The sequence below is a fragment of the Crocuta crocuta genome, unplaced genomic scaffold (genome assembly GCF_008692635.1).
Source record: "Crocuta crocuta isolate KB4526 unplaced genomic scaffold, BGI_CrCroc_1.0 scaffold131, whole genome shotgun sequence".
NCBI lineage: Eukaryota > Metazoa > Chordata > Mammalia > Carnivora > Hyaenidae > Crocuta > Crocuta crocuta.
In genome coordinates, this window is record NW_027528977.1 from 15,906,557 (window position 1) to 15,918,548 (window position 11,992).

Consider the following 11,992-nt stretch of genomic DNA (forward strand, 5'->3'; position numbering starts at 1 on the left):
GCTGATTTAGTGGTTTTGAACTCCTTCAGCTTTTGTTTGTCTGGGAAAGCCTTTATCTCTCCTTCTATTCTGAAAGACAGGCTTGGTGTATAAAGGATTCTTGGATGCATATTTTTCCTATTCAGCATATTGAATATTTCCTGCCATTCCCTTCTAGCCTGCCAAGTTTCAGTGGACAGGTCAGCTANAGCTATGAAGGCAAAAAAAAAATATGGAGTGCTTCACTAATCTTCATGTCATCGTTGCACAGGGGCCACGGTAATATTCTCAGTATTGTTCCAATTTTAGTACATGTGCTGCCGAAGTGAGCATTGGAGGGTGTTTTCAATGTAATATTAGACCAGGACCGTATCTAAGGATTGTGTAAGTCATGGCCTTAAAAAATCAGTGTTTTCTTCAGTTTTTTGGTACTAGCTATATTGCTTGCCATTTCTTTGTCCTGTCCTTGTGTTAGACCTATGACCCTAGAGTGAGAAGTCCTGCTTCCCTTTTGCTTAGAAACTCAGATTGTTAAAACACTGCAGACATTCACTTGTTCAGAAATGTTTTCACTATTCTTATTGCATCTTTACGTAATTGTCATCTTACTTTATTTTCCAAAGTATGTGCAGTTGACCCTTGAACAATGCAGGGGGTAGGGATGCTGACCCTCTACAGAGCTGAAAATCCACATATAACCTAGACTTTCCCAGAACTTAACCACCAATAGCCTACTGTTGACCAGAGGTCTTACCAATAACATAAACAGTAGATTAACACATATTTTGTATGTTATATTTATTATATATATTCTTACAATAAAGTAAGCTAGAGAAAAGGATACATTATTAAGAAAATCATAAGGAGGAGAAAGTACATTTACAGTACTGTACTATATTTACTGATACTTTAAATTTACATCATCTGCAGTATGGGTTGTCTATCAGTACCTATATCAATGTTGTCTTATATGATACAAAACACTGTAGATGTTCTATGTATTGGTAACACTGGACATCAAAAATGAAAAGGTAATGTGAAAAATATTTATAGGCATAGCAATTCATTCATTGATAACAAAGAAGCCACAGTATGATTGCTTTATGGTAGCCTAGTGTAATCAATATGATTGCTTAAGGGTAGCCTAATCTACACACCAATGAATAGTTATAAATATTCTATTGCATAGAGTATTATAGTCATATTCATAATGCAGTATTGGAAACATTGCTAACATTTTCTAACAACACACTTACGTGCGATGGTACACAGTTTCTATAATTAGATAGGCAGGCATACAGTATAGTAATATAATTCTTGGAAAGCAAAGTTACAAAACAGCAAGAAAACAAACATTATTAATCTTATGTTAAAAATCACTCACCTTATGCCTATGTAAGGATAGGCTATCCATTTCCATACAAGTCTTGCACACAATGTTCTACATGATACATACTTAGTCAGTGATGATGGCACAAAATGTCTCCTACAGTTCTTGCCAACAGTTGTTAGTTTTTCACATGAAGACAAACATGTGCATATGTAACAGGTAAGTTTATTAACTGCCTGCCATGATGATTACTTACTATTCATTAAATGAAAGTTGATCATCATAAAAGTCTTCATCCTTTTCATTTTCATGTTGAATAGGCTGAGGAGGTGAAGAAAGAGGAGGGGTTGGACTTGCTGTGTCTGCGGTGACAGAGGTGGAAAAGGTGGAGGAAGTGCAAGGGGAGGCAGGAGGAGCAGGCACACTGTGTGTAACTTTACAGAAGTACATTGCAATTTCTGAACTTTTGCTTTATCATTTCTCTAAAAAATGTTTCTATACAGTACCAGTTCTTCCACCATTTGCTTTCGTTTCAGTGCCTGTTTCATAGAAGGATCTATGTTGTAAAATAAGTCTTAAATAATCAGAACCCTTCTGCCAGGTTGTCTAATGTCAATTTGTTTTCTGGCACTGCTTCTACCTCTTTTCCTCATTGTCTGGCACTGGTTTAGAAGCACTCATCTCCATCAAATTGTCTTCTGTTCATTCCTCTGGTGTGATGTCTGTTAGCTCTTGAATTTCTCTAAATCCATGTCTCAAAACCCTTCACCTCCCACCTTTTTTGCCATATCCACAGTCTCTTTCATGATTTTCTTGATTGACTCTGCTGTGAATCCTGTGAAGTCATGTACAACATCTGGACACAGTTTTCTCTACAGCAATTTATTGTTTCAGGCTTTGATGGCTTTCACAGCTTTTTATGTAGCAAGGATGGCATCTCTAATGGTGTAATCCTTCCAGACTTTCATGATGTTCTCCCTATCAGGGTTCTCTTCCATAGCTTGACATTTCTTTCCATGAGGTACCATGTGTAATGAGCTTTAAAGGTCCTTATAATACCCTGATCTATAGGCTGAATTTGTGTTTGGGGGCAAATAAAACAATTTCTTTCAATGTTGAACTCATAGAGTTCTGGGTGGCTAGGAGCACTGTCCAATATCAAAAGAACTTAAAAAGCAGTCTCTTACTGGCAAGGTACTTCCTGATTTCAGGGATAAAACATTCATAGAACCAATCCAGAAAAAGCGTTCTCATTGTCCAGGCCTTCTTGTTGTGCAATCAAAGACTGGCAGCTGGTGTTTATCTTTTCCTTTCAAGGCTTGGGGGTTAACCACTTTAAAGATAAAGGGAGATGATGGTGGTCCTGATCATAAACCCAACTGCAACTGCACAAAACAGTAGACTTAGCCTATCCCTTCTTGCATTAAATAACGGTGCTCACTTCTTTTCCTTAGTAATAAATGTCCTTTGAGGCATTTTGTACAGATTAGGACACCTTTGTCTGCATAAAAAACCTGTTGATGCACATATCCTTTTTCCTCAACAATTTTCTCATGGTATCTCATCTGGAAACTCATCTGCTGCCTCTTGATCAGCAGAAGGTGCTTCTTTTATTATCTTGACATTGTTAAAGCCAAACCTCTTTGTAAAATTATCAAACCATCCTTTCCTGTCATCATATTCTCCAACTTTAGGTCCTTTACTTTTTATTTTGCTTAAAGTTGTCATATAATGATTTTGCTTTTTCTCAAATCATATTAGAGTCTGTAGTTATGTCTTTCTTATAACAATCCTGTACTCACATAAAAGCTGCGTTTTCAATACAAGATAAAAATGTATTTCACAAAAAGTGCAAGGTTTTCACACCGGCTCATGTGGCCACAGTGACAGCTTTACACATTTGCTTTTCTTTTTTCTTTTCTTTTCTTTTCTTTTCTTTTCTTTTCTTTTCTTTTCTTTTCTTTCTTTTCTTTTCTTTCAACCATGTCCTTACCTTGGGTTCATTTATCTTGAAATGGTGGGCAACCACAACTGCAGACCTCAATCTATGGTATGTTTCAAGCAATTCATCTTTTTCTTGTAATGTCATGACTTTTCTCCGCTTCTTGAGAGCACTTCCAGCATCACTAATGGCACTTCATATCGGTCCCATGGTGTTGTTCAAGGCTTATGGTATTGCACTGAACATGATGAAAAATGTGCAAGAACCAAGAGAAATTACTGCAATACACAATTTACCAAAAAGATGAACTGCTCACCCAGAGATGATTAGTGTCATACAGCATTTTAAGCGGATACTCCTAGTGCTTAAACTCACCGCTATGAAATTATTACAGTTGTGTAGTGTGTACTACAATTAATCTTATGCAGTTATGATTTAATACTGCATCTTTACATTTGTTTACATTTCTCTGGATTGCAAATGGTGTCATGTACAATCTATAAGTGTGTGTATAAGTTTTTATAAATTTTAACTTTTGATAATAGATTTGTGTACATGTTATGGTAGCAAGTGATAAAATAGATTAGCACCTACATATAATTTACGTATTCATTATGTGCCTAATTTTTTCTTGATTTTTCAATATGTCTGGAGTACATGGTTCATCTATAAGTTGTTTCAAATTGTCACAAATTTCAAAAGAAAATTGTCCAATATACTTATTGAAAAAGTCCTGTAAGTAGCCCTGTGCAGTTCAAACCTGTGTTGTTCTGGGGTCAACTGTATTTTTATTTTATTTATTTTATTCATTTATTTATTTTTCTGAGAGAGAGAGAGACAGACAGCATGAGCAGGGGAGGGTCACAGAGAGAGAGAGACACAGAATCCAAAACAGGCTCCAGGCTCTGAGCTGTCAGCACAGAGCCCAGTGTGGGGCTCAAATACACGAACCGTGAGATCATGACCTTAGCCGAAGTTGGACGCTTAACCAACTGAGCCACCCAGGTGTCCCTCAACTGTATTTTTAGAAGTATGTAAGTAAAATAGAAATCTATGTTTACAAAAAAGCTCAAATTCAAAAATATAAAGAGGAAGAAAGTGATCTCCTTTGAGTTTCTCTCTCCATTCAGCCCAGTTCATTCTCTTTAGATAATTGTTGCTATTTACTGATTCTTCCACACTTTTTTCTCTGCACTTATATGCATACACATGCATTTTGCCTATATACACTTAAATATTTAATAGAATCATCCTTTACTTATTGTTCTGCAACCCTTTTCCTTCTCATGGTATATTTTGCAGAGTTTTCTATAGCAGGAGCTATAGCTAGATTCTATTTTTAAATGCTACATAATTGTGTGTTCAAAATAAGAAACATGCTAACATGCTAAGTACCTGTTATGTGCCAGATAATATTCTGGCTCTTTAGAATGGTATCACATTTAATTCACACAATAGCCCTACAAACAAGGAAGTCTTGTCTTCTTTTTACCATTGGGGGAGACTGAGTCACTGAAAAGCTAGGCAATTTGGCCAAGGTCACATTGCTGGTAAACAGTGGAGCTGAGCTATGAACCCAGACATTTTGGTTCTGAAAACTTTGTTCTACTACACTCTGCTCCTAGTATGTATGTATGTATGTATGTATGTATGTTTATATATATGTGTATATACATATACATATACATATACATATACGTATATATACATATATATCCCTGGACATTTAGATTGCTCCAGTTTTAGAATATTGTAAGTGATATTGCATTGAAAAAAATCCCCATTTATATGTCTTTGTGTGCATGATCAAATATTTCTGTAGAATAGAGCCTTAAAAATATACTCTCTGGGTCAAAAGGCATGCATACTTTAAAGTGTTATAGTTTAGATAAAAGCAGTACCCATTGCATTTGGTTAATTATTGATCATGACCAAGACCAAATTCAGGGCAAGTTATGACAGGTACATTTACAGGAGTTGAAAAATGTCTGGGCTCTCAAGCCCGGTTTATCCTTTTATACTGTGATCTCATCCTTTGCTTCATGGATCCTCCAAAACTCCTGCAGTCTGTCTCTTAGGGGAAATTGCCTAGTCCACATGTTGCTCTGCCCCAAATTATTGTTTATGTCATTTGCATTTGGCTTGTCTCATAATGATGCAATTAGCATGCAGAGGAGGTCTAATTGCCCAGGGGATTGTGAGTGGAGACCAGAGTTCCATTTCACTGGGACCTCCTCAGGTCTTTTTGGTTGGTTGGACTCTTAACAGTGTTCTTGGTTATGCTTATTCTTGTGGTCACAAGAACATAAACTTCTCTGCCTTTATTTGTTTATATAAAGGTCTCATCAGACTATTCTTTTTCTTTAAGTTTTCTAATTTAACTCTTTACTTTTACTTACTCATCTTGCTACCTTTCTCTTCTCCACTATAACATATTCACTTTCTGAACAATATTGAATACTCAACATAGATGTCATTTGTCCAAGATTTCACACTTATTAAACAGTGTCTCATTTAGATGGGTGCCTTAACTGAGTCTAGAGAGCTGGGATTTCCAAATAGTCAAATATCTTTGTTTTGATGTACTGAAAATGCAACAAAGGTTCACATTTGAGTGCCCTGATCATGGAATAAGCAGATGATATGATAATGAAGATAGTATGAAATAAACTTTAACATGAATCTTTCTGTCTTGGGAACTACATGAGAGGTCCCCACTTGGATAAGCAAAAAAGAACATTTTTATAAGGGTCTGAATCTGTGAACATTTTTAGAGAATGAAGAATTTTAGAGAAGACAGAACTTTTAGAGAAGACAGAGAAGGCTGTGCTTGTTGGTGGAATAGTATTTTGCTTTACTGACAAATATTCTCTTTCTGCTTATACCTTAAAGTGATCTATGTTCCATTAGGGCTTTAATAAATATTTTATATTGTTTTTTGTTTCTTGTATCTTGAGTAAACTGATGGTAGAAAGCCCAAATCAGGTGCTTAAGAGAAGTTCAGTTATAAGCCTCCCTGCATTTTTATATACACCATACAACTTCCTCAGTCAAATATATTTTTTTAAATTTCAATCTCCATTGCCTGTGTAAGTAGTGGTATTTCTCACCTCTATGAAGATAAAAATTAATACAAAAGTCTTATCACTGAATTAAAGTCAGTTCCTGAAAGGTGACTTCAGTCTCCTTCCAGATTCTTTTGAGCCTCTCCCTTGAAATCCTTTCCTACCCATCCTTACCCCACAGCCCAGAGGGCCAGAAGGACAGGTCTTGTCTACTGAAAGGAGAATCTGCCAGTAAGCCACACAGTAAATTGAGCCAAAGTAAGAAGCACACAATCAGTGGAGATAGAACTAAATGGAATCAAGTGGTCTCCTGAAAATAGTGTCTTCTGCTATCACCAGTTATGCCTTTGCAGAGAGTAAGTTACAAAAGCATTTGAGCTCTGGAGCATTTCCTAGATTTACTCCATCTCCTGTAGTCTCCTTTTTGAAAGGAGAATGCCCAAAGTTAAGAAAATAAAACACAGAGGCCAACTTGCTATGAACAGTAAACTAGAGGGAGTAAGTGAATGTTCCTCAATTTATTGATTAGATTTGAGACACATTATCTGTTTCTTATTAAAATCTAATGTCCTAAAGAAAAGCATTTTTGGAAAAAGCCCACTAGAGAAAATACTAATAAAGAACTTTCTATCTTCATTAAAACATCTGCCACACTCTCTCTTGGCCAACCACACATTGTTAGGCCAGATTAATTGAAAAAGGCAAGGTGCACATCACCTACTTAAGTTTCAGACATTGCCCTTTACTCAGATAATTAGAATATTACCATTGAGGGTGGACTTCAAAATTATTTCCATTTGATCGCTGAGTGCTCCTGTTTTCCACAGGAATGAGAAAGTATCCTGGTAAAAGGTAAGATTACCATTATCATCCTCTTTGCCATCACAACCATGCATTCTCAACTGAGGAAAAGAACATTTTGAGGTTGTAGGCATTTACGAATTTTCATAGCTCTGCCTTGAAGTTGCCATATATTTTTTTGAAAAGACATGGACATTTTTGTAGAAGAGGCTAACTCTACTCATCCTTTTGATGTGATAGGAGAGCACTTTGTTGGAAATGCTTCCTTTCAGACTCAACAGTCAGAAAAATATCATATCCCACTTTTTTTGTGGGATGTGGTTACATGGAAAGAGACCACAAGTCTCTTACTGTACATTGACATCATAACTACACTAATCATATTCATGACTCAATATTAGTATCCTGCTCCCAAATCAAGCTGAATAAAAGAGGTATCTGAATAATTCCAACTACAGCTACCACTGAGATTTCCTCTAAACTCACTGCTGTATATTTATGAATTAATACATGTTTTTGCTGTCTTGCCTCTGGAAAATATTATTAAATAGAGAAGGAGCTTATCTAGGCTGAATTCCTTCAAGCAAAAAATGTATTCAAATCCTTGTAAATTCTGAGTTGGTAGTATTTTCCAGCCTAAGATCCATGTAAACAGAGATGAGATTTCTATTCCTAGTTCATTTAAGTGTGAGATTTTATGATGGAGTTATTGGTTCTTTTGATTATTCTGTTGAAAGAAAGAGGATAATTTAAAACACATGTAGAGTTTCTGTGTTGTTTTTTTCTTGAGGCTTTGTTTATACTAGAATGAGACTGACTTCCCAAACCACAAATAAAAATCACCTTCAGCTTCCTTCAGTGTGTCATTGAGAATGGAGCACCATCCTAAACTTGAGGTTGTTTGGTTGCTGCCCTGACTTTTTGCTGATCTCAGGCTTCTTAGCCTCATCTTCTGGCATGGACTTCTCCTTGAGAAGCCTAATCCCCTGAGACCATGATTAAAGAGCCTACCCAGCTCTAGATGTTGCCTCTGTCTAGAACCTTGTGCCAGACTAGATAGCTTTAGATATTAGTTCAAACCTAGATCTAGGCTGAGTTTTCCATACTCTTTTTGGATCCTGAATACTGAACTTCTGGTCTTGGGAGTCAGATCTAGAACTGATTAATGGTTAATATGCCCAGTCATACCTGGCCCCAGTTTCCTTCTCTGCTCATCAGTTTGTCTTTGGCAGACATCATCAAAATTATGACAGGCAGAAAATCTGCAGTGGAAGAATGCAAATGAACTTGGATATGGGATTTCAAACCAGTTAGGCAAATGTACTTCAGTAATCTCCCAAAGTAAAACTAATAGTTTTATGTTTCATCTTTTGTTTAGGGTTTTATATATTATGCTCCTTTCTATTTATATTAATAATTGGGAGCTGATTAGAATCCTAGATGCATTGCAATAAGTGATTAAGTTATAAGCCACTGGATGTCACTCTTAAGCTATACAAATATAGCTGCAGTACGTATTTTTGATAGCAAATTGAAAGTAGATAGGAGATAGAGCCAGGGATAGAAACCCTTTGAACTGTTTGGGTAGGTACATTTACAATGTCAGTGAACTATGGCAGAGTTTGCCCTTAGGTTCTTATATATTTTCTTTAGTCTCGTTTCTCAGTGGCAGTTAAACTGGATTAATAATCAGAGAAAATTCCCTCAACACCAAAAAGCCAAAAAGACATTCATTTATCCATTCAATATGCACATTAATCACATACTATAAGCAGGATATTGGGCTAATGAACTGTGGGATTCCAAGAAAAAGTGAATTGACATCATGAATACATTTAACTTACAGGGATTCAACCATGGTAAAAGAAAATGAAGGAAAATTCTGCTTATTATTCCACACAGTGAATTTATGCCTACCCTTTCTCAGCCTCAAGCTCAGGCTTTTATACTCCACTCTGCAACACTGGAGCTGGGACTATGCAAACTACATTTCGGGAGCTTCTGGTTAGGTTCTACTGCCTGGAGGCACTGGGAGGGCATTAGCTAGTGACAGGAGAACAGAAGAAGTGTTCTTTCTGTTTTTGGTTCTAGCCAGCTTCCCTCCAGCAGTAGCACTCAAGTAGGGCTCCAGATTGCAACTTATTTCAGCATTTCTAGCACCAGTTCTCCTGTGGCCCCTGCAGAGCACCAGTAACTGTGCCACTCTTCCTTTAAGAGCTGTCAATCAGAGTCCAAGAAGCAATCATATGATTTCCCCCTCAGAGTCTCAGAACCAGCTGAGCTGTGTGACACTTTGGGGGTCTGAACATCTACTCTGTGGAGACACTTCCCCCAGGATCCCAGGTTTTGCTAATACCATTTCTTCTCTTTCACTCTCCTAGCCTGAAGAATAACTGTTTCCTAAGCTACTAATACCAGGGTAACCTTAGCAACTGGTTTTGCTCTTTCAGCTTTCTAAATGCTATATAACTGACCCCCTGTATTAAATCACCTCTGTCTGAAACATCTCGTATGGTTTCTGTTTACTAAATGGGATTCTGACTACGTTGAGCATGATATCAGAGACATGAATGTTCTCTTTCCTCATTCAGCATTAAATCGTGTGTGTTTCTTATGGTTGAGACATCTTGTAACACTGAATGAGATTCTAGTGTTTATAGTTATATTTTTCAAATAATATGGGCCTTAATCACAAGTCTACTAAAACCAGTACGACGGAAAGCATCAACAAATAAAGGATGTAATGATACACTGGCTTGTTCCAACACCAAAGGAAATTTGATGTTGAACTTAACAAAAAATGGTTTCAGAGTTGCCCCTTTCTTTTTTTTAAAAAAAAAATTTTTTTTATTGTTTTATTTATTTCTAGGAGAGAGAGAGAGAGAGACAGCGTGAGCAGGGGAGGGTCAGAGAGAGAGGGAGTCACAGACTGAAATAGGCTCCAGGCTCTGAGCTGGTAGTCAGCACAGAGCCCGATGCGGGGCTCGAACCCACGAACCGCGAGATCATGATCTAAGCGAAAGTCAGATGCTTAACCGACTAAGCCACCCAGGCGCCCCAGAGTTGCCCCTTTCTAAGAGCTTCCAAGGATTTGACCATAGAAGACTTTTACCTTTCAAGTTTATTTTAGTAACTGAACTTCTCACAGTACATGTCTCTGTAGTATAATCTTGCCAAGTTGAATAGGACAATAGTTCTTGTCTTCAGGAGCTTTCAATATGGTAGAAGAAATAAATAAACAGGAAGAAAATACATGGCAATATTTGATAGAAACAACGTACAAGGATAGAACACTTTGTCACGTTAGTAGTCAGACTTCATGAAATTTGTTGGAAGAACAAAAGGAAAACAAGGAACATGATGCACAGATTCTGCTAGGGATTTTATTCATTCTCTTGCTTAGAACAAGAGATTATTGTTATTATTATTAATTATCCCCTTATTAATATTAAGTACACCGTGTTTAAAACAAGAAATTATTAGTTATTATTATTTCAATTTTAAAGACCTATCTGGAAGGAGGTGCTTGCCTAGTTATGGATTTTGCTTAGTGTATAACCTTATTTTCATATATTTCAGTGCCATTTTATTTTATTTTTTCAATGAAAAATGGAGAACATCTTATTCTTTCCTCAATGTATTTCAATAATACACTCTTTAAAGGTTTACTAGACCAGTGTTAATTCTTCATTTTACATTATCAGAGTTTCTTTTTCAGTTTGTTTGTTTGTCTGAATTTTCCCGCTAGAAAACACATATTTACTATTTCTAATTTTTATAAACCCCAATCTTTCTTCATGTCTCACTTCTGGAGACAATGAAGGCATCATTGTCCTTTCAGCACAGAACTCCAGGTTTAGAAAGACAAGAAAAGAAATCTTCTATTTTTAGTGCTGGGACCATCACTCCATGGACACTTTTGAACTTCAGCATGTGTCATCCTCATACAGGTCATTTATCTTTGAAGGTGGTGACATACTAGGGTAAGAGATGACCTAATGATGAGGGATGTCTTCACAAGTGATCATTTGTTTCTTTTTATTTTTTTACAAATAGTTTATTGTCAAATTGGTTTCCACATAACACTCAGTGCTCATCCCCACAAGTGCCCTCCTCCATGCCCATCCCCCCTCCCCCCCCATCCGTCAGTCCTCAGTTTTTGTCAGCATTCAAGAGTCTCTCATGGTTTGCCTCTCTCCCTTTCCCCCACCATTTCCCCCCTTCTTCTCCCCCTTGTTCCTCAGTTAAGTCCCTCCTAAGTTCCTCCTATACGTTCACAAGTGATCATTTGAAGAAGTGGTTTCTAAAGAATAAGGAGGACATGTGGGAGGGGGCTAGCAGTTAACTTTTTTCTCAACTTCTAATATTAACTACTAAATCTTTCAGGATTCGGCACTTTTTAAAAATATGTTTGTCTATAATTCTTCAGGGATTCCTTTAAAGGAAAGGAGCAGGAGGGAAAGATAGACGTTCAGAGCTGAAGAGAAAATATTTGTTGCTTTTCTTCCCTCATAATTTGAGCTGCTTTAAATAGTGTTTGTCTTGCCAAATGACTTAGTTTGAGGAGTTTTCACCTTGTTTTGAACACTGATGAGAGTGTAGGAAAATGTTTTTTCCTGAAAATGCACCTCCTATTACTTCAGAGCATACTCCATGCATAAATCTGTATATTTATCTCCTCTTTTTTTTTAATGGCAGCTTATTCCAGATGAATGTGACAGCCTGAGAGGTACTAATACAATGGAAGTAATAAATTTATTTAAAATAGGGTTTCCTCTACCCTAAAACAAAATATCTGTGTAACTATAGCTTGCTGAGTAAAACTTTTTATAAATGAAGGATCTAATGAGATACTGGTATGTTTTGAATATTGAC

The 11,992-nt window shown here is 36.7% G+C and overlaps 1 non-coding gene across 1 annotated transcript; it reads right to left on the reverse strand.

Moving 5' to 3' along the window:
* Positions 1-205: 205 nt before the first annotated feature.
* On the reverse strand, positions 206-312 carry LOC144226040 (U6 spliceosomal RNA). Its single transcript, XR_013333506.1, has one exon. It is a non-coding gene; the product is annotated as a U6 spliceosomal RNA (small nuclear RNA).
* Between the last annotated feature and the right edge of the window lie 11,680 nt (positions 313-11,992).